The following is a 24,526-nucleotide window of genomic DNA, read 5'->3' as shown; positions in this document are numbered from 1 at the left end:
TACATTTCACCCTCTATTCCCTGATGTAGCGACTGTGCTCCAGCTCCACCATCAGCATCCAATCTCCAGAAGTGTCTGTGAAGCTAGCAATAATGGTTGTGATGAAGACGGCCACACGTAAGGGCTCAGCCTGTGGAGTGAGATCCTCCAGAGTCATATCCCTGAGTCCACCATGGGACCAGAGCTCCAGGCGAATACAGGCCTTACAGCTAAATTGGCAGGTAGCAGCACTGGTGTTTTTAAAACAAATGACACTTGTTTGAACCCAAAACTTGTACAAATTAGACATACCAGTTATAGCAGTAATGTCAGCTATAGTTAATGCACTCCATTCTGACACTTGAGTAAGGCGAAAAAAAAAAAGATGGCAGTAGGAAGCACTTACTCAGGTCATTGACTTGACCCAGCCCTGGGTACATCTTAACCCTACCCATGCTGGTTATACCCCACTTTAGAGGGTTGTGGTAACAATTAGATTTAATTAAATTTTATGCATGTGCACTGTTAGAATGGAGTATTAGAGAGGACCCTCAATTGCAAGGGACAGAAACCCAATCTGAGCTGGGAACATATCAACTCACTTAACTGAAGCACTGAAGGATAGGGCTGGCTTCAGGCATGAACCAGAAGTTGTTGGGGATTTGTCTCTATCTCTTTGCTCAGTTTTCTTCTGTATGTCATTCTCCAGCAGACTCTTCCCAAGGGGTGGTGAAGAAGTACAGTTTCAGGCTATGCATCTCATCTGACAATCATGGGTATTTTTGTGACAACACCAGGAAAGTTCCTGGCTATGACTCTCCGTTGGCCTGAACTGGGTCACAGAGCAACCCTGAACAAACTGTTGTGAGGTTCTGTTACCAGAAAAAGGGAGAAGAGATGTCGATCAGGTGAAAATACTAGCTATCTGCCTTGTGACCAGTTCATAGGGCAAGTTCAGGAACTTGGTATTGTTGTTGTGAATATTTCTATTAGATGGAGCAGAGATGCTTGCCATATGCTGTTTGTGAACTTTTTCCTCATGTCTCCTGAATTCTCCAAGATTCATCTGCAGCTAACTTTATAACCCAGGGTTCTGACCCAGTCACAGTTGTGACTGGAGTATATTGAGTGGGATATAGGGATGGATGGACCCTGGGTAAGAGTCCCTGGCTGGTACAAATGGTTAAGCTCTCAATTACTAACCAAAAGGTTGGTGGTTGGAACCTACCCAAAGGTGCCTCAGAAGATTTCAACCTGCTTCCAAAAGGTCACAGCCTTGAAAACCTTATGGCATGCAGTTCTACTCTGCAACACATGGGGTCGCTGTGAGTCAGACTTGATGTCAACTGGTTTGATTTTTTTGGTTTTGGGGGCCAGGAATGGATCCTGGATCTGCCATGCACAAGTGTGGGCAAGTTACTAAAGCTCATTCATTCTTTCTAGCCTAGAAGCAGAGCCAATAATAACAATCTCATAAGGCTGTTGTATTAGAAATAATACATGGTAAATTCCTAACGCAATGTCCGGCCCTGAGGTGAAATAAGAATAAGCTCTTTATGGGACACAGGGTAACATTCTGATACGACCTTCAAACCACATGCTCCGCAGCAAAACTCATTTTGGTGAGTTTTAAAGAAAACAAGAGTATAGCTAAATAAAAACCACTGTCACTTTCAGATGTTACTGACTTTGCACAAAAATATTTTAACTAACCTTGACTATATTTCCCAGACAACAATTCCTTGTCTTAGTTGAGAACGATCAATTTCTACAAAGAACTGGGGACAAACCCACTCCGTAAATATAAAATGGAACAATAGTAAGTGAGCATGTAAATAAATGAAGTCAAACGCCGGCCACATAAATACCTAAAAAGATAGAACTAATCTATCTGTCAAATTAGTCATACTGTGGTGGCTTCCATGCTGCTGTTACGCTGGAAGCTATGCAAACCGTATTTCAAATACCAGCGGAGTCATCCACAGTGGACAGGTTTCAGCAGAGCTTCTAAAGTAAGACAGGCTACGAAGAAATGCCTGGTGATCTACGTTAGGAAATTAGCCCATGAAAACTCTATGGATCACAGCAGGATATTCTGTATAGTGCTGGAAAACGAGCCCGCTAGGTTGGAAGGCATTACATAATACCTGCAACAATGGACCGAAACAGACCAGCGATCATGAAGATGGTGAAGGATCAGGAAATATTTTATTCTGTTATATACAAGGTTGACATGCATTGGAGGCAACTCAATAGCAACTAACAGCAACAATCTATAATGGCTTCATAAAACCTTCAAAACTAAACTTAAATGGCTTTGAATATTTATGATTGAAGCCAACCGTAAGCAGCATAAAAAAAAAAAAAAAAAAACCCAGTGCCGTCGAGCCGATTTCGACTCCATATATAACTAATGACGTTTAAAAGAATATACATCAAATGTATGGACTGTGACACAGCAATTGTCCTTTCTAAAGCGTCAATCTTATTTTTTAACTGGCTGAAAACTTGCTTCATTTACATATGAATTATTTCGTGAACTACATTCAGGATCGTTGATCCTAAGTCCCCTAAGAAGGAGGGAGGCCTTAATGACGAGGTAATCACTTAAATGGTTTTGAGTATATCAGAGGTAACTCCGAGGTCAATTGTATTTACACAGAATGGCATTATAATCAAAATACCTTCGAGAAAAAATGTCCTTGGTACAATTCTAAGCACGTAAGAGCTACTCTAGCTATGTTTAATATTTTTGGCCTCGTATCAGATTACTGTGGTATTGGAAATTACAGTGGTTAAATCTTTTTTCCAAAGTGGTTTCTAAAACAAATAAAGTCTGCACACAACAGACACAGGCACCCTGGAAGCACAGGCTTCTGCATCCAGGAAGAAAGATAATCAACCCACTGCCCTAAGCTGCTTGGGTCAAGTAAGAGCTAGGGACTCACCAGCAGGACAGTCAGTGTCCAAAGGGTGCCGCAATATCAGGTGTGGTCCAGCCAACTACCTGTTGGTCCGGGGAGACTGAAAAACCGTGTGGCACCAGTGGCATGAGATTCTGCTGGAGGTATCACTCAAGAATCATATCTTAACTCATTGGTTGAATCCTTCAACCATTCATGCAACCAATGTCTTATGAAAGCCTATGATCTGCCAGAGCTTATATTAGACGCTGGTGATTCACCACCTCAGGGATACAACCACCCTACTTTCAGAAAGATTTCAGTGTAGTGGAGAGAAAACAAGCCATTACGATATGGAGCAGTAAATACTAGGGTAAAGAAATTGGTTCAAACAAGAGTATCGGGCCTGAGAAGAAGTTTCTCGTAGGCTTGGAAGGATAGCAGTGCTAAGTTCTCAAATGAGTCAATATATTTTGCCTAATTTATTGTGAATATAAGCTTTTCTGCACAGAGATTCCATATCTTTCATCGGATTTTCAAAGGTAGACATTCTAGATTTAAAGCTCCAAGTCAGGTGTATTGAAGGTGTATTTAATATCTGATTTTCAGGAGGCACAGGCTAGGTAGGGCCTGATTATGCTCATCTGAATTTATGGCAAGACAGGCAGCACCTTTAGAATAGAACAGGCATAAAGCTGTTGCACCTGCAGATGGCTGAGGCTAGCCACGAGTTAAAAAAAAAAAAAAAAAAGAGGGTCCATAGCAGAGCCTGGCTGCACTTTCTGAGCAAACCCATGGAGCCAAGCACCAGTATCAGCCTGCTCCCTCCTCTCTGCTCTCTCTTGGATTAGCACACAGACTCTCCCTCAGCCTGGCCACGGAGGTGTATGTTTGGATTTCTGTAATGATCAGGGGCAGATGCTGCATTTCGACTTCACAGTGAAATAGCTGATTGCTGACACCTGATGTGACTTTTGGCTGATTTAACTAACCTTAACATGTATCTTGAAATGATAGGTGTGAATATTGCTCCTTAAATATACCTGAATTGGAGTTTGAAATCTGGAATTTCAGAGGGAAAGAAAAAGAATAACTGAGAAATAGACCAATACTGGAGAATGGAACATGTACAATTTTTCTTAACAATTAATTTAAAATTTAAGGCATATGTATGCTAAAAACCAAAACCAAACCTGTTGCCATCGAGTTGATTCTGACTAATAGTGATTCTATATGACAGAGTAGAATTGCCCCATACGGTTTCCAAGGAGCCCCCGGTGAATTCGAACTGCTGACCTTTTGGTTAGCAGCCGTAACTCTTAACAAACACTACACCACCAGGGTCTCCATATGCATGCTACTATGCCACAATTAGATATAACATGTATATGCATATGTATCTATATGTCACATATGTTACTTAAACACCATACAAATGACAACTATAGGTGTGTCTTATAATCATGATTCTGGAACTTCGGTTAAAGGACTTTGAAAGCCTGATAAATGCTACCTCTGAAAATCTGATGAATGATATGGAAACAGTGCAGAAAAGCTTTTATTCACACAAAAATTAGGCACACAGGGCATTCAAAGAGTCCTTGATACTGAGAAATGAAATAACAAGTCCAAGCACATTCCGCGTCCTGGAGGAATACATCATCCCCATAGTAAATGCCAACGTAAATGTCCTGTCCCTTTATTTGTTCATAGCCCCTATGGCTAACTGTGGCCAGTGGATTGCTGATGGTGAGGCAGGATGCAGAAGGAATTACAAAGCTGCTACATTGTGAAGAGAGCCTTTAATTGTATAAAATATTGGAAAAAGCTCACTTGTGAGCTGAATTTGAGGCCTTCCATTCCCCACACGCATAATGTTGGCAGGCATCGTGATGTTAGGATGTTGTGATTAGACTCTTCTAGCCAATCAAGCCTCTGCTTTATCCTCCACTCAGGGGCCCAGAGAGGCCAGTTAGTGCTGCGGCCCCTAGACCGGGAGGGAGCATTGACAGGATGACAGCTGAATGGTGGGCTAAGGGATCTGGGGCCAGGATTTGTAAAAGGGGCTGTCTCAACCTGTTTTCTTAACCCCCCTATTACATGGTGCTCCAGGAAATTCCAGTGAGAATGCCCATCAGAGATTTATTTCAGATTTTTGAAACTTAGCTTTCTTCACCTGCCTGAGAGGAAGATGTGAGGTTTTCTCTTGTGCAAATTAGTCCAGCCTACCGTGCACCGCATTAAAAACCTGCTGGTGACCAGTGGGTGGCCAAACAAACAGTAATTATCCAACAGGGGAAGAAGCAGGCATTGTCTCTTAGGCGAAATGGAAGATTGGAACCCAGCAATGACCCGTCTCCATTTCCTAACTGTTACCCAACTCCAGATGAGGTAGCAGTGATTCGTTCAGTGGTAGAGTTCTCGCTTTCCATGTGGGTGACCCAGGTTCAGTTCCTCATATGCAGCCACCACCTATCTGTCAGTGAAAGCTTGCATGTTGCTGGAATGCTGAACAGGTTTCAATGGAGCTTCTAGACTAAGATGGGTTAGGAAGAAAGGCCTGGCAATCTACTTCTGAAAATCAGCCATTGAAAACCCTATGAATTAAAATGGTCTGATCCAAAATCAATTATAGTGATGTGCAGGACCAGGCAACCTGTCTTTCCGTTGTGCATGGGGACATTATGCATCTTGGGCTGACTGAAGGGCAGCTAACAACAATCCAAGTTCAAGGCCTGTAGCTGTGAAACAGAAATGACTAGAACACAGGCTTTCTGATGAAAGTCCCTAGCTGGATGCATGGAACTGTTACCTATTTTCTTTGCAGAAAATCAAGGTCACATTTTAATTTTTCCCTCAGTGTAACATACTGATATATTTTTTAAGTGGTTGCTATGATTTTTTTTAAATAACTTTTATTGTGCATTAAGTGAAAGTTTACAAATCAAGTCAGTCTGTCACATATAAGCTTATAAACACCTTACTACACACTCCCATTTACTCTCCCCCAACGAGTCAGCCCGCTCCCTCCCTCCAGTCTCTCCTTTCGTGACTGTTTTGCCAGTTTCTAACCCCCTCTACCCTCCTATCTCCCCTCCAGACAGGAGATGCCAACACAGTCTCAAGTGTCCACCTGATGCAAGTAGCTCACTCTTCATCAGCATCTCTCCCCAACACATTGTCCAGTCCCTTCCATGTCTGATGAGTAGTCTTCGGGAATGGTTCCTGTCCTGGGCCAACAGAAGGTTTGGGGACCATGACTGCCGGGATTCCTCTAGTCTCAGTCAGACCATTAAGTCTGGTCTTTTTATGAGAATTTGGGGTCTGCATCCCACTGTTCTCCTGCTCCCTCAGGGGTTCTCTGTTGTGCTCCCTGTCAGGGCAGTCATCGGTTGTGGCCGGGCACCATCTAGTTCTTCTGGTCTCAGGATGATGTAAGTCTCTAGTTCCTGTGGCCCTTTCTGTCTCTTGGGCTCATAGTTATTTTGCTGAGAGTTTTTATTATGAATGGGTGTTGGACTTTGTCAAATGCCTTTTCTGCAGCAATTGATAAGATCATGTGGTTTTTGTCTTTTGTTTTATTTATATGGTGGATTGCATTAATTGTTTTTCTAATGTTGAACCAACCTTGCATAAAAAAAACATTGCATACCTGGTATAAATCCCACTTGGTAGTGGTGGATTATTTTTTTGATATGTTGTTGAATTCTATTGGCCAGAATTTTGTTGAGGATTTTTGCACCTATGTTCATGAGGGATATAAAAAAATAAATAATTTCATGAGGGGTATAAAAAATTTTCTTTTTTTGTAGTGTCTTTACCTGGTTTTGGTATCAGGGATATGGTGGCTTCATAGAATGAGTTAGGTAGTATTCCATCATTTTCTATGCTTTGAAATGCCTTTAGTAGTAGTGGTGTTAACTCTTCTCTGAAAGTTTGGTAGAACTCGGCAGTGAAGCCATCCGGACCAGGGAGTTTTTTGATTACCTTTTCAATCTCTTTTTTTGTTATGGGTCTATTTAGTTGTTCTACTTCTGATTGTGTTAGTTTAGGTATGTAGTGTTTTTCTAGGAATTCATCCATTTCTTCTACGTTTGCAAATTTGTTAGAGTACAATTTTTCATAATAATATGATATGATTCTTTTAATTTCAGTTGGGTCTGTTGTGATATGCCCTATCTCATTTCTTATTCAGATTATTTGTTTCCTTTCCTGTATTTCTTTAGTCAGTCTGGCCAATGGTTTATCAATTTTGTTAATTTTTTCAAAGAACCAACTTTTGGCTTTGTTAATCCTTTCAATTGTTTTTCTGTTCTCTAATTCATTTAGTTCGGCTCTAATTTTTATTATTTGTTTTCTCCTGGTGCCTGATGGATTCTTTTGTTGTTCGCTTTCTATTTGTTCAAGTTGTAGAGACAGTTCTCTGATTTTGGCTCTTTCTTCTTTATGTATGTGTGCATTTATCGATATAAATTGACCTCTGAGCACTGCTTTTGCTGTGTCCCAGAGGTTTTGATAGGAAGTGTTTTCATTCTCATTGCATTCTATGAATTTCTTTATTCCCTCCTTAATGTCTTCTATAACCCAGTCTTTTTGGAGCAGGGTATTGTTCAGTTTCCAAGTATTTGATTTCTTTTCCCTGGTTTTTCTGTTATTGATTTCTACTTTTATGGCCTTGTGGCCTGAGAAAATGCTTTGTAATAATTCGATGTTTTGGATTCTGCAAAGGTTTGTTTTATGACCTAATATGTGATCTATTCTAGAGAATGTTCCATATGCACTAGAAAAAAAAGTATACTTTGCCTCTGTTGGGTGGAGTGTTCTGTATAAGTCTATGAGGTCAAGTTGGTTGACCGTAGCAATTAGATCTTCCGTGTCTCTATTGAGCTTCTTACTGGAAGTCCTATCCATCTCCGAAAGTGGTGCGTTGAAGTCTCCTACTATAATTGTGGAGGTGTCTATCTCACTTTTCAATTCTGTTAAAGTTTGTTTTATGTATCCTGCAGCCGTGTCATTGGGTGCATAAATATTTAATATGGTTATATCTTCCTGGCCAATTGTCCCTTTAATCATTATGTAGTGTCATTCTTTATTCTTTGTGGTGGATTTAACTTTAAAGTCTATTTTGTCAGAAATTAATATTGTCACTCCTGCTCTTTTTTGATTGTTGTTTGCTTGATATTTTTTTTTCCATCCTTAGAGTTTTAGTTTGTTTGTGTCTCTAAGTCTAAGGTGTGTCTCTTGTAGGCAGCGTATAGACAGATCATGTTTCTTTATCCAATCTGAGACTCTTTGTCTCTTTATTGGTGCATTTAGTCCATTTACATTCAGCATAACTATAGATAAGTATGAATTTAGTGCTGTCATTTTGATGCCTTTTGTGTGTTGTTGACAATTTCATTTTTCCACTTATTTGCGCTGAGAAATTTTTCTTTGTAAATTGTGTGTTCCTCATTTTCATACTAGTTGAATTTATGTTTGCTGAGTTGTTATGTTTTTCTTGGTTTTTACTTTGAATTATGGAATTGTTGACAGCAGTGGATTGGGTTTTAGACCTCTTTGTGGCTACCTTAATAGTTACCCCTATTTTTCTAAGTAAAAACTTAACTGGTATAGTCCTATATTGCCTTGTTTTCCTCTCCATATGGAAGATCTCTGCCTCCTGTATTTAGTCCCTCTTTTTGATTATTGTGATCTTTCCCATAATGACTTCAATGATTCCCTGTTTTGAACATTTTTTTCTTTTTAAAATTAATTTAATTTGTTTTTGTGATTTCCCTAATTGAGTTGATATCAGGATGTTCTGTTCTGTGACCTTGTGTTGTGCTGGTATCTGATATTATTGATTTTCTGACCAATTTCCTTTAGTAATTCTTGTAGCTTTGGTTTGGTTTTTGCAAATTCTATAAGCTTGTGTTTATCTGTAAATATTTTAATTTCATCTTCATATTTGAGAGAGAGCTTTGCTGGATATATGATCCTTGGCTGGCAGTTTTTCTCCTTCAGTGCTCTATATATGTCATCCCATTGCCTTCTTGCCTGCATGGTTTCTGCTGAGTAGTCTGAACTTATTCTTATTGATTCTCCTTTGTAGGAGACTTTTCTTTATCCCTGGCTGCTTTTAAAATTTTCTCTTTATCTTTGGTTTTGGCAAGTTTGATGATAATATGTCTTGGTGATTTTCTTTTTGGATCAATCTTATATGGGGTTCGATGAGCATCTTTGATAGATATCCTTTTCGTCTTTCATGATGTCAGGGAAGTTTTCTGCCAACAGATCTTCAACTATTCCCTCTGTATTTTCTGTTATCCCTCCCTGTTCTCGAACTCCAATTACACGAAAGTTATTCTTCTTGATAGAGTCCCACATGATTCTTAGGGTTTCTTCATTTTTTTAATTCTTTTATCTGATTTTTCTTCAACTATATTGTTTTTTTTTTATATTGGTGTCAATTGCCTTATCCTCCATCTCCCCTACTCTGCATTCCAATTGCTCAATTCTGCTCCTCTGACTTCCTATTGAGTTGTCTAATTCTATAATTTTACTGTTAATCTTTTGGATTTCTGAATGCTGTCTCTCGATGGATTCTTGCAGCTCATTAATTTTTCCACTATGTTCTTGAATAATCTTTTTGATTTCTTCAACTGTTTTATCAGTGTGTTCCTTGGCTTTTTCTGTAGATTGCCTTATTTCATTTCTGAGGTCATTCCTGATGTCTTGAAGCATTCTGTATATTAGTTTTTTATATTCTGCATCTGGCAATTCCAGGATTGTATCTTCATTTGGGAAAGATTTTGATTCTTTAGTTTGGGAGTTGTAGAAGCAATCATGGTCTGCTTCTTTATGCGGTTTGATATCAACTGTTGTTCCCGAGCCATGTATAAGTTATTGTAATGATTTATTTTATATTTGCTCACTGTTTTGTTTTCTTTCAATATACCCAGATGGGCTACTAGATTGTGCTGTCTTGATTGTCATAGCCTTTGAATCACTTATGTCCTATTACCAGCTGGTTTGGGCTGTTACCAGATACATAAGCCTAAGAGTCCATTCACTATTCTTGAATAGAATCAGCTTAGGTGTTCTGATTTTGGGTCCCCAAGTGTGTGGTGTAGACTGTCACCTATTCACTTAGAGGAGTAGTGGTGATAGTTGTGTGCACCAGATTCTAGTAGCAGCAGAGGGTCATACTCCGGGGGGGGGGGCAGGATGCTGACAGCCTTCCCCCATGTGCCAGTGAGGTAGGTGTGTCTCTATTCCTAAAGCACTTTGGTGAGTGGTCTCGGCAGCTGTACCTTAGGCACTGAATGCATGTACCTGTAAAGATCGTTAGGCATCAGTATCTTCAGACCCCTTTGGCAGGTGGCTAGGTGGTTTGGGTGGAGCAACAGCCCTCAGTTCCCCATTGTGGATCAGTGAGGGCTCTGTTTAATAGGTAGAGATATCAGATCTGGAAAACTTGTCTTTCCAGTGATCCCCTAAAACAATTACAGTCAGATCTCTATCAGAATTGCCTTTGCAGTATAATAGTCACCTTGTTCCCTGTAGGGATGAAAGCCAAAACTGTGGATCTCATATGCTTGGCTGGAGCTGGTTCTGTATTTTCATTCCAGTTTAGGGAAGTCAGGGAAGGATTTTTCACCGTGGGTTTTTAGTAGCTGCTTATCTCAGGCCAGGAGAATGGGTTACAAAAAGAGAAAAAAAAAACCCGGCAGAGCACTTCACTCCCTGGCCCAGGAAATTCTAATGTTAATGAACCCGCCTGGGGCAGGGAGGGGAGGGATCAGATAGATAGGAGAGAGTAACCCCAGCAATATAGACAAAGTTACTTATCTTGCTTGGTGATGACTGTTTTGTCTGAGATTCCTGAGGGGTGAAGGGCGTGTAGCCTGTGTGTGCTGGCTCGGTCAAGATTGCCCCCAAGGGTCAGGCCCACGTCCCGTGCTTGTGCTGTCTCAGAAGCCGTGGTCAGCTCCTCCGCTCCCAGTCCAAAGCCCAGTGCCAAGGTTCCCTGGCTAGGACACTGCACTCCAGGCTCCAAAGCCAGTCACTGCTTCCTGGTGGCTTCTCCTCCTGTCAGCCGTGTCATTGCACTGCCTGTATGTGCTGCCTCAGCTTCCCACGAGGTCACTTCAGGGGGCTAAGGCTGCATCCTGTGCTTGTGCCATCTCAGGAAGCCATGCTTAGCTCCCCTGTGCCCAATCCAAAACCTGGCGCCAAGGTTTTCTGACTGGGACATTGGCTTCAGGCCCCCAAAACAGCCACTGCTTCCCCGTGGTTTCTCGTTCCCTCGTTAGCTACGTCAGTGTGCAGCCTGCTTGCCCTGGCTGAGTCTCTACGGAGGTTACCCCAGGCGGCTAGGGGTTAGGGCCATGTCCCACGCATGCCTTGCGTCAGCAAGCCGCAATCAGCCCCGCCACTCATCACCAGGGAACCACAAGGGCTCCAGACTGGAGAAGGATGCCGGTTCCAGAAGTGGTTGCTGCTTCAGGGCACAGCTTTTTGCTCCCCTGTCACTCAGGTCAACTCTTTAGATCTGTGTTTGATGGTCAGTGTTCATAGATTGTCATGTATGTGATCCATTCACTTGTTTTTCCAAGTCTTTTTTGCAAGAGGGATCCACGGTAGCTTCTACCTAGTCAGCCATCTTGGCCCTACCACCTGGTACTGAGGTTCCTTGTCTGCTAGTTTCTCCTTTTGTCTCTGGTAAGACAAAAGGTGATGCAGGCCACACCCCATGGGAACTCCCCTTATATCTGATCAGTGCTGTGACCTAAGTAAGGGATTTGTGTCCATCCTAATCCTGTTTCATTAACATAACAAACATAACCTAATCCTTATTAATATAACCTAATCCTGACTCATTAACACATAGAGGTCAGGGTTTACAACATATCACAAAATGAAGGACAATTACTAAAGATCAAAAAATGGAGGACAGTCACACAATACTGGGAATCATAGCCCAGCTAAATTAACACATATTTTGGGGGGACACGGTTAAATCCATGACTGGAAAGAATACTCCCAATTTGTTCTATAAAGCCAGTATAACACTGGTACCAAAGTCATGCAAAGAAACCACTAAAAAACAAAATTCTAGCCTATAGAACTCAACAGCATATCAAAAAAGTATACATCATATCTAAGGGATTCATTCCAGGAATGCAAGAACGCTTCAACATTAGAAAAGCAATCGATGTAATTCACCACATAAATAAAACAAAGAAAGAATCACACGATCATCTCAATTGTTGCAGAAAAGGCATTTGTTAAAATCTACCACACTTTTCTGATAAAAACTCTCAGCAAAATATGAATAGAAAGGAAATGTAATTAATGGCATATATGAAATTTAAATGTCAATTTTATCCAAAGCAATCTACTAGTATAATGGAATCCTGATCCAAATTCCAACAACATTCTTTAACTAACCTCCAATTTTATACAGAACGGAGAGGGGCCCTGGGTAAGTAAAGCATTATTGAAGAAGAACAAAGCAGGAGGCCTCACACTCCCTGATCTCAGAACCTACTACACAAGCACAGTAGTCAAAACAGCCTGGTACTAGTACAATGACAGACACGGAGACCAATGGAACAGAATTGAGAACCCTGAAGTAAAGCCATCCACCTACAGACAGCTGATCTTCAAAAAGAGGTTAAAGTCCATTAAACGGGGAATAGATAGGCTCTTTAACAAATGGTGCTGACAAAACTGGATATCCATTTGCAGAATAATGGAAGAGAATCCATACCTCATACCATAAGCAAAAACTAATTAAAAATGGATCAGAGGCCTAAATGAAAACCTAAAACATTAATGATCATGGAAGAAGACATAGGCACAATGCTAAGGGCTCTAATTTACAGGATAAATAGAATACCAAACATAACCGAAAATTAAACATTTATGCTTATCAAAAGAATTCTTCAAAAGTGTAAAAAAAGAAACTTCAGACTGGGAAAAATTTTTGGCTATGACATATCTGACAAGGGTCTAATTCCTAAAATTTATAGAAAACTTCAACACTTCAACAACAAAAAGACAATCCAATTAAAAAAAAATGGGCAAAGGATATGAACAGATACTTTACCAAAGAAGACATTCAGGTGGCTGACAAAAACATGAAAAGATGCTCATGATCATTATCCATTAGAGAGATGCAAATCAAAACTACAATGAGATACCATCTCACCCCAGCAAGAATGACACTGACCAAAAAAACAGAAAACAATAAATGCTAGTGAGATTGTGGGGAGATTGGAAATCGTATACACTGTTGGTGGGAATGTAAAATGGTACAGCCACTATGGGAAATGGTATGGCACTTCCTTAAAAAGCTAGAAATAGAAATACCGTATGATCCAGCAATCCTACTCCTAGGAATATATCCTAGAGAAATAAGAGTCATGACAGGAATAGACATATGCACACCCATGTTCAAGGTAGCATTATTCACAATAGGAAAAGATGGAAACAACTTAAGCACCCATCGATGGATGAATGGATAAACAAACTGTGGAACATATACACAATAGAATACTTTTGTTGTTAGATACAGTTGAGTCAGTTCTGACTCATAGTGACTGTATTAGGCTGGTTTCTCTGGAGGAGAAAAACCAGTAAAATTTATAAATATATATGTAGAGATTTATATCAAGGAACTGGCTTATGCAGTTGTAGAGGCTGGAACATCTTGAGTCTGTGGGTCAGAATAGAGGTTTTTCGTGATTGACATAGCTGCAAGGGCTGGTGAACCCAAGATCTGCAGGCCAGAGAGCACGGCTCTTGCTCACAGGCTGCAACGATTGATGAATTCCAAAATTGGCTGGCAAGACTGCGGATAAGCTATTAGCTAAAGTCCCAAGAACTGGAGGTCAGAGGAACAGAAGCCAGCTGCAGGATCCAGAGCAAGCAAAAGCCCACAAGCCTTGCCAGAATGTCCACTTATATTCATGCAGGCCACACGCCCAAGGAAAGCCTCTTTCAACCGATTTGCTCCTCACAGCAGATCCCATCATGAAGGTGAGATTACATTACATCAAATCTCATCAAGGAAGTGATTACAACATCATACAACGTCCAAACTACATTGTAACTGTCAAACCACCAAGAATCATGGCCCAGCCAAGTTGACACACAATCTTAGCCATCACAGCGACCCTGTGTACAACAGAATGAAACACTGCCTGGTCCTGCACCACTCTCACAATCACTGTTATGTTTGAGCCTATTGTTGCAGCCACTGTGTAAATACATCCTCGTTAAGGGTCTTGCTCTTTTCTTGTTGACCCTCCACTTTACTAAGCAAGATGTCTTTCTTTAGGAACTGGCCCCTGCTGAAAACATGCCTAAAGTCCATGAGACAAAGTCTCACAATCCTCATTTCCAAGTAGCACTCTGGCAATATTTCTTCCAAGACAGACTTGTTTGTTTTTCTGGCAGTCCATTGTATACTCAATATTCTCTGCCAACACCATAATTCAAAGGCATCAATTTTCTTCGGTCTTCCTTACTCGTTGGTTAGCTTTTGCGTGCATATGAGGCAGTAGAAAATATCATGATTTGGGTTAGGTGCATCTGAATTCTCCAAGTGACATTTTCACTTTTTAACACTTTGAAGAGATCTTTTGCAGCAGATCTACACAATGTAATACCTCATTCGATTTCCTGACTGCTTCCGTGGATGTTGATTGTGGATCCAAGCAAAATGAAACAAAATGACAATGTCGATATTTTCTCCATTTGTCATGCTGTTGCTTATTGGTCTAGTTGTAAGCATTTTCGTTTTCTTTATGTTGAGGTGTAACTCATACTGAAGGCTGTGGTCTTAGATCTTCATCAGTAAGTGCTTCAAGTCCTCTTCAGTTTTAGCAAGTGAGGTCGTGTCATCTGCATACTGCAGGTTTTTAATGAGTCTTTACCAATCTTGATGCCACATGTTATTTGCTTAGCATACAGTTTGAATAAGTATGGTGGAAGGATGCAACTTGGATGTGCACCTTTCTTGATTTTAAACCATGCAGTGTCCTCTTGTTGTTTGAGTAACTGCCTCTTGATCTATGTACAAGTTCCTATAATCACAATTCAGTGTTCTGGAATTCCCATTCTTCAAATTGTTACCCATAATTTGTCATGATCCACAGAGTCAAGTGCCTTTGCATAGTCAATAAAACACAGATAATACTATGCAACAATCAAGAACAATGATGAACTCTCTAACATCTTACAATATAGATGAATCTGGAGGACATTATGCTGACTGAAATAAGTCAATTAAAAAAATTTTTTTTAATTACACAAGGATAAATGTTGTATAAGACCACTACTATAAAAACTCAACAAAAGGTTTACACACAGGAAGAAACATTCTTGGATGGTTACTAGGGATGGGAAAGGAGGGAGGGAAAATCACTAACTAGATAGTAGACATATGTTAACTTTGGTGAAGGGAAAGGCAATACACAATACAGTGGAAATCAGCTCATCATGATCAAGGCAAAGAAACACATTGACAAGTAGAAAAAAGAAAACGCAACTATGGTAAATACTACGTCATATACAATCCTGCAGCAACAGCAATAACACACAATAATTTATAAGTTGATACAGTAGGTAGATATGTATGCTGAATAGGTATGGGAGGGTGTATGACAGTACACCCATGAGCATGTGTAGATTAGGTTGTGAATATTTCTACATACATATTTGTATGTGGTGCATGTATGTTCATATATACAATAAAGTACACAGGGAGCACAGCCATAGAAACTTCTCAGACATAACCAAACACCTCAAGAGACTGATACTGGGCTTGAGGGCTGAGGACCATAGTATCGGAGAACATCTAGGTCAATTGGTATAACCTAGCTCATAAAGGCAGTGTTCTGAATTCTACTGTGGGGAGTAGTATTTGGGGTCTTAAAAGCTTGTGAGCAACCACTTAAGATACGACTATTGGTTTCTTCCTGTCTGGAGCAAAGGAAAGTGAAGAAAACCAAAGACTCAAGGAAGCAGTTAATCCAAAGGACTAATGGCCCACACAAACCACAGCCTCCACAGCTTGAGATGAGAGGAACTTGATGGTGCCTTTATACTACTACCAACTACTCTGACCTGAATCACAATAGAAGGTCCTGGATAGAGTGGGAGAAAGATGTAGAACAAAATTCAAATTCATAAAAAAGACCAGACTTACTGGCCTTATAGAGACTGGAGGAATCTCTGAGACTATGGACGTTAGACACACTTCCAACTTGAAGCTGAAGCCACTCCCAGAGATCACCTCTCAGCCAAACAATAAACAGGCCTTTAAAATAAACAGTAACACCCGTGAGGAAAGTACTCTGTAGAACAATCAACTACATGAGAATAATCTGCCCAAAAGCAAAGATGAGAAGGCAGGGAGAGACAGGAAAACCAGATGAATGGAATAAGGAACTCAGGATGAAAATGGGAAGTGTGCTGGCATATTGCAGGGATTGCAACCAAAGTCATGGAAAAATTTGTATATAAATTATTGAATGGAAACTAATTTTCCCTGTAAACTTTCACTAAAACACAATAAAGTGTTCAAAAAGAATAAAAATAAAAAAGGGGAGCAGGTACTTGAATATGGCTACCACCTGTCTGTCAGTTTGTCATACTGTGGTGGTTTGGATATTGCTATGATGCTGGGAGCTATGTCACCAGCATTTCAAATACCAGCAGGATCACCCGTGGTGGACTGGTTCCAGTGGAGCTTCCACACTAAGACAGACTAGGAGGAAAGGCCTGACAATATACTGCTAAAAATTAGCTAATGAAAACCCTATTGGTTACTATAGAACGCTGTCTGATATAGTTCTGAATGATGAGCCCCCTAGGTTGGCAGGCACTACACAATGGTCACAACAGTGGACTCAGACAAACTAGCAATTATGAAGGTGGCACAGGACTGGGCAACGTCTCATTTTGCTGTGCAAAAGGCTGCCATGAGTCAGAGCTGACTTGATAGAACTAACAACATTTGAATATGGACTGTCTACTAGATAATAGCGTTGCATCAATGTCAATTTCCTTAGGGAGATCATTTTAGTATGAGAATATCTTTGTTAGGAGGCACATGTTGATTTAGAGGTGAAGTATCATGATGTATGGAACTAATTCTTAAATGGTTAAGCCAGTGTGTGTGTGTGTGTGTGTGTGTGTATATATATATATATATATGAATGTACAACAGAATGAAACTGACTTCAGATATTTGGAGGTCACTCTCATGTATGTTGTGATGATCTGCCCACTCCCTGTGATTTCAGGCCCTATTTTCCTACCTTTTGTTCTGCTTTCGTTTCCATCTTAAATTCAGCCTAGTTAGTCCAATCTTCTAAGGCACTATAATAGAGAAAATTTAAGCAGTCCAAGGCAAGGAAACTGTCAACCCAGCAATAGCTCAGATGTTGATTTTGTATGAGGTAAATACTTTACAGTGTGATCAAAGCCCCAAGAAAACATCAAGGCAGGCTATGAACACAAGAAAAACTCTGGCCCTAGGGCAAAGTTCCATGGCACACCTTGGACTTTTAAAAAAAAAAAAAAATCTCAAGTCAGTAATTCCATTAGTTGTAAACATATCCAACTGTCAAGCTTTTGTCCTATTATGGTATCAATACGCACTGTGCCAATGGCCATCTACAAATCAACCATCCTAATAGCACTTGGAAAACCCTGGTGGTGTAGTGGTTAAGTACCACAGCTGTTAACCAACAGGCTGGCAGTTCAAATCCACCAGGCACTCCTTGGAAACTCTACGGGGCAGTTCTACTCCGTCCTATAGGGTCTCTATAGGGTTGCTATGAGTGGGAACCCACTCAATGGCAACGGATTTGGTTTTGGTCTTTGGAACAGCACTTAAAATTTATTGTGAAATATGCAACTAAGAAGTGCACTTAATATACCGAGCCCTGGTGGTGCAGGGGTTAAGAGCTCAGCTGCTAACCAAAAGGTAGGCAGTTTGAATTCATTGTTCCTTGGAAAACTTTTTTTTTTTGAAAACTTAAGGGGCAGTTGTATTCTGTCCTATAGGGTCACTATGAGTCAAAATTGACTCAATGGCAATGGTTTTTTTTTTTTTAAACAGGTTTGAAAAATAAGTACAAACACACCCTTACATACTTACCCCAAGCTTAAGAAATAGAACAGTGGCAGTACATTTGATGCCCCCTGGGCACTGTTGTTCCCCAAGTTCATTTCCCAACTTCCTCCAGAAGTAACTGCTATTATGAATTTAGTGTGTATCATTAACTTTCTTTTCTTTACATTTTTACCACATATGTACATATTCAGAAATAATAGTGTTTAAATTTTCTTTTTCAGAATTTATATAATGAGATCATAATACCCTTTGTGCTCTTGCATTCTTTTTCCCTCAACATAATATTTTTAGATCTATCCACATTGCCGCATGTGACTGTATCTCATTCATTTTCACTTACCCAAATTTTTATATCAAGTTAACTTTTTGCTTGTCTTCATTTTTTGCTATTATGAATAATTCTATTATGAACATTCTTCCATATGTGTTCCATTAAGACAAGTGCAAGATTTTATGTAGGGAATTTAACTCAGATTGGAATTGCTGGTTATAGTGTATTGCCACGTTTAAAGTTGCTAAGTAATATCAAAAGGTTTTCCGAAGTGGTTATATTAATTTGTGCTCTAATAGCAGTGTAACTGTATGCTGAAAAAATAATTCAAGAAGCTGGACAATATGAAAAAGAACGTGGCATCAGGATTGGAAGCAGATATTAGCAACTTGTGATATACAGGTGATACAACCTTGATTGCTGAAAATGAAGGCAACTTGAAGCACTAACTGATGAAGATCAAAGACTACAGCCTTCAGAATGGATTACAACTGAACCTGAAGAAAACAAAAATCCTCACAACTGGGCCAATAATGTCATGATGAACAGAGAAATAATTGAAGTTGTCAATAATTTCATTCTACTCGAACTGACAATCACTGTCCATGCAAGTGGCAGTCAAGAAAATCAAAGGACATATTGCATTGAGCAAATCCGCTTCAAAAGAACTCTTTAAAATTTTAAAAAGTGAAGATGTCACTTTCAATCACTTCATATGTACCGCTAAACTAGACAATGAAAAAGGAAGACTGAAGAAAAATTGATGCATTTAAACTGTGGTATTGGAGAAGAATATTGAATGTACTGTGGACTGCCTTAGAAGTGAGGATGGCAAGACTTCAAGTCGCCTACCTTGGACCCATCATCAGGAAAGACCAATCACTAAAGAAGGACACTATTTTGCTGAAGTAGAGGTACAACGTAAACAACGGAAACCCTCAATAAGATGGACTGACACAATAACTGAAATAACGGACTCAAACATACCAATGATCATGAAGATGGTATAGGACCGAGCAACCATGAGTCACAACTCTACAGCAACAAACAACAAAAACAAGCATTTTTCTCTTTTTCTCTGCAATCTAGCCAGATTTCGATATTTTAAATTTATGTAGCTGTTGCTGATGTGAAATGCTGTCTTAGTACTTTTTTTTTTAATTTTTATTGTGCTTTAAGTGAAAGTTTACAGATCAAGTCAGTCTCTCACGCAAAAACTTATATACACCTTGCTCTATACTCCTAATTGCTCTCCCCCTGAGACAGCCTGTTCCTTCCCTCCACTCTCTCTTTTCATGTCCAATTCGCCAGCTTCTAACCCCCTCGACCCTCTCATCTCCCCTCCAGGCAGGAGATGCCAACATAGTCTCAAGTGTCCACCTGATCCAAGAAGCTCACTCCTCACCAGCATCCCTCTCCAACCCATTGTTCAGTCCAATCCCTGTCTGAAGAGTTGGCTTTGGTAAGGGTTCCTGTCCTGGGTCAACAGAAGATCTGGGGGCCATGACCACCAGGGTACTTCTAGTCTCAGTCAAGCCATTAAGCCTGGTCTTTTTATGAAAATTTGGGGTATGCATCCCACTGCTCACCTGCTCTCTTCAGGGTTTCTCTGTTGTGTTCCCTGTCGGGGCAGTCATCGGTTGTAGCTGGGCACCATCTAGTTCTTCTGGTCTCAGGATGATGTAGTCTCTTGTTTATGTGGCCCCTTCTGTCTGCTGGGCTCGTAATCACCTTGTGTCCTTGGTGTTCTTCACTCTCCTTTGATCCAGGTGGGTTGAGACCAACTGATGCATCTTAAAGAGTGTTGAACTTTGTCAAATGCCTTTTCTGCATCAATTGATAAAATCATGTGATTTTTGTCTTTTGTTTTATTTATGTGATGGATCACATTGTTTTCCTATTGTTGAACCATCCTGGTATGAATCCCACTTGGCCATGGCGAATTATTTTTTTAATAGGTTGTTGAATTCTATTGGCTACAATTTTGTTGAGGATTTTTGTATCTAATTTCATAAGGTATAAAGGTCTGTAATTTGCTTTTTGTGGGGTCTTTACCTGGTTTTGGTATCAGGGATATGTTGGCTTCACAGAATGAGTTTGGTAGTATTCTGTCTTCTTCTATGCTCTGAAAGACCTTTAGTAGTAGTGGTGTTAACTCTTCTCTGAAAGTTTGGTAGAACTCTGCAGTGAAGCTGTCCTGGCCAGGGCTTTTTTTGTTGGGAGATTTTGATTATCTTTTCAATCTCTTCTTTTTTTATGGGTCTATTTAGTTGTTCTACCTCTGTTTGTGTTAGCTTAGGTAGGCAGTGTGATTCTAGGAATTCATCCATTTCTTCTAGGTTTTCAAATTTGTTAGAGCACAATTTTTCATAGTAATCTGATATGATTCTTTTAATTTCAGTTGGGTCTGTTGTAATATAGCCCATCTCATTTCTTATTTGGGTTATTTGCTTCCTATCTGGTTTTTCTTTTGTCAGTTTGGCCAGTGGTTTATCAATTTTGTTGATTTTTTCAAAGAACCAGCTTTTGGTCTTGTTAATTCTTTCAATTGTTTTTCTGTTTCATTTAGTTCTGCTCTAATTTTTGTTATTTGTTTTCTTCTCATGCCTGAGGGTTTCTTTTGTTACTCTCTTTCTATTTGTTCAAGTTGTAGGAATAATTCTTTGATTTTGGCCTTTTCTTCTTTTGGAATGTGTGCATTTATTGATATAAACTGACCTTTGAGCACTGCTTTCACTGTGTCCCAAAGGTTCTGATGGGGAGTATTTTCATTCTCATTGGATTCTATGAATTTCTTTATTCCAATCTTAATGTCTCCTATAGTCCAGTCTTTTTTGAGCAGGGTGTTGTTCAGTTTCCAAGTGTTTGATTTCTTTTCCCTGCTTTTCCTGTTACTGATTTCCACTTTTATGGTCTTATGGCCAGAGAAGATGCTTTGTAATATTTCAATGTTTTGGATTCTGCTAAGGCTTACTTTATGACCTAATATGTGATCTATTCTAGAGAATGTTCCATGTGCACTAGAAAAGAAAGTATACTTGGTTGCTGTTGGGTGGAGAGTTCTCTATATGTCTATGAGGTCAAGTTGGTTGATTGTGGCATTTATATCTTCCGTGTCTTTATTGAGCTCCTTTCTGGATGTCCTGTCTTTCACCGAAAGTGGTGTGTTAAATTCTCCTACTGTTATTGCGGAGCTGTCCATCTCACTTTTCAATGCTGATAGAGTTTGTTTTATGTATCTTGCAGCCCTGTCATTGGGTGCATAAATATTGAATATAGTTATATCTTCTTGGTACATTGTCCCTTTAATCGTTATGTAGTGTCCTTCCTTATCCTTTGTGATGGATTTATCTTTAAAGTCTATTGTGTCAGAAATTAATATTGCCACTCCTGCTCTTTTTTGATTGTTGTTTGCTTGATATATTTTTTTCCATCCTTTGAGTTTTAGTTTGTTTGTGTCTCTAAGTCTAAGGTGTGTCTCTTGTAGGCAGCATATAGACAGATCGTGTTTTTTAATTCATTCTGCCACTCTCTGTCTCTTTATTTTTTCATTTAGTCTTAAGTGCTATCATTTTGATGTTTTTTTTGTGTGCTGTGGACAGTTTTTTTTTCCCCACTTAACTTTATGTGGTGAGTAGATTATCTTTATATATTGTCTTTTCTTCTATTCATTGTCGTTGAGTTTGTTTCTGCTGAGTCTCTATTTTTTTCTCGTATTTTATTTTGATCAGTAAGATAGTTTTTCTTCTTTGTGGTTACCTTATTATTTACCCCTATTTTTCTAAATTTAATCCTAAGTTTTATTTCTTTGTATCACCATATCTTCGTCTCCATATGGAAGATCTTTGAGTACCTTTCTTAATCCCTCTTTATTGTTTTAATGCTTTCTTCTTTTATATAACATTGCTGTTACCCTCTTTTGAGCTTTTTTTTTTTTAAATCTTGCTCTTTTTTTTTTTTTCCCCTGCCTGGGTTGACTTCTGATTGCTCTGCCCAGTGTTTTAGTCTTGGTTTGAAAGCTGATATTATTGATTTTCTAACCAAAGAACTCCCTTTAGCATTTCTTGTAGTTTTGGTTTGGTTTTTACAAATTCCCTAAACTTCTGTTTATCTAGAAATGTCCTAATTTCACCTTCATATTTGAGAGACAGCTTTGCTGGATATATGATTCTTGGCTGGCAATTTTTTTTCCTTCAATTTTTTAAATAATTCATCTCATTGCCTTCTTGCCTGCATGGTTTCTGCCGAGTAGGCCCAGCTTATTCTTATTGGCTCTCCTTTGTAGGTGACTTTTCGTTTATCCCTAGCTGCTCTTAAAATTCACTATGTTTGGTTTTGGAAAGTTTGATTATAATATGTCTTGGTGACTTTCTTTTAACATCTACCTTATGTGGAGTTCGATGAGCATCTTGGATAGATATCTTTTCATCTTTCACAATATCGGGGAAGTTTTCTGCCAACAAATCTTCAGCAATTCTCTCTGTATTTCTGTTATCCCTCCCTGTTCTGGTAGTCCAATCACCTGTAAGTTATTCCTCTTGATACAGCCCCACATGGTTCTTAAGGTTTCTTCATTTTTTGGAATTCTTTTATCTGATTTTTCTTCAAATATATTAGTGCCAAGTGCTTTATCTTCAAGTTCAGAAATTCTGTCTTCCACTTGCTCAAATCTGCTTCTCTGACTCTCTACTGAGTTGTCTAAGTCTGTAATTTTATTGTTAATCTTCTGAATTTCTGATTGCTGTCTGTCTATGGAAACCCATTGTTGTGGAGTCAATTCGATTCTGACTCATAGTGACACTATACAACAGAGTAGAACTGCCCCATGGAGTTTCTAAGGAGTGCCTGGTGGATTCGAACTGCCAGCCTTTTGGTTAGCAGCCATAGCACCTAACCACTATGCCATCAGTTTTTCCGCTATTGTTAATCTTCTGAATTTCTCATTGCTATACGTTCGCTATGAGTTGGGATCGACTCGACGGCATTGGGTTTGATTTTTGGTGGGTCTGTCTATAGATTTTCCAGCTTATTAAATTTTTCATTATATTCCTGAATGATCTTTTTAATTTCTTCAACTGCTTTATCTGTGTGTTCCTTGGCTTGTTCTGTGTATTGCCTCATTTCCTTCCTGATGTCTTGAAAGGTTCTGTATATGAATCTTTTCTATTCTGCCTCTGGTAATTCCAGGAAGGCACTTTCCTCTAGAAGATCCCTGGATTCTTTGTTTTGAGAGCTTATTGAGGTGATCATGATCTGTTTCTTTATGTGACTTGATACTGACTGTTGTCTCTGAGCCATTTATAAGTTATTGTATTAGTTTATACTTGCTTACTGTGTTGTAGCTTCTTTTTTTGTTTTATTTTGGTATGCCCAAATGGGTTACTGGAGTGAGCTAGCTTGATTATTTTTACCTTTAGAGCTCTGACATCCTGTCCCCAGATGGCTAGAGCTGTTATCAGGTATATCAGTCTAGAAGTCCATTCACTTTTCTTCTGTGCATTCATCTCAGGTGTCAGGGTAGATGATCATCAAGTGTGTGGTACAGGCTCTGTCCTACAGTCTTAGAGGGGCAAGGGTGGTTGGTGTTTGTACCAGTACCTGATTGCAGCAGGGGGTCACTCTCTGAACAAGGCAGGGGGCTAAGAACTGACCCCTAATCGTCTCTGAAGAAAGTGCATCCCTGTTCCCTAAAGCGTGCAGATGGGTGGGTTCTGCAGACAGACCATGAAAACCCTATGTTTTTGGTTATAAGGACTGGGAGGTACCAGTTATCCTTGGACACCTGTCGCAGGTGGCTGGGTGACCTGATTGGAGCTACCAGTCCTTAGGCCCCTGATGTGGGTAGGAGAGGAGCTTGTTTAATAGGCAAAGCAATGTCAAAAGTCCAACAACCACCTCTCCACTGCACAGCTCAAATGGTTGGAGTCTGCCAACAAGGGCCTATTCTCCTGAAATAGGCCCACACAGGTACATGCAGAGGGTAAAGGTGCTCAAAGTCCATGGACCATTTATGCCTGGACAGGAGCTGCTTCTGTCCTGAGCTCCCCAGGTTAGTGGAGCTGGCAAATTATCTTTTCCCCCAATTGCAAATTTTTTCCTTCTCCAAAGAAGGGAAGATGGCTCTAGGCACTCAACAGTGCTTGTCTCAGGCCCAGGGAATTTAGCTGCTGAGGCCAGCTTGTGGGTGGGGGGCTGAGGTAAAATATACACAAGTACTCAGCTTTTGCCAGGAGTGCT

The sequence above is a fragment of the Loxodonta africana genome, chromosome 18 (genome assembly GCF_030014295.1).
Source record: "Loxodonta africana isolate mLoxAfr1 chromosome 18, mLoxAfr1.hap2, whole genome shotgun sequence".
NCBI classification, from domain to species: Eukaryota; Metazoa; Chordata; class Mammalia; order Proboscidea; family Elephantidae; genus Loxodonta; species Loxodonta africana.
Note: the sequence above shows the minus strand (reverse complement) of the source record.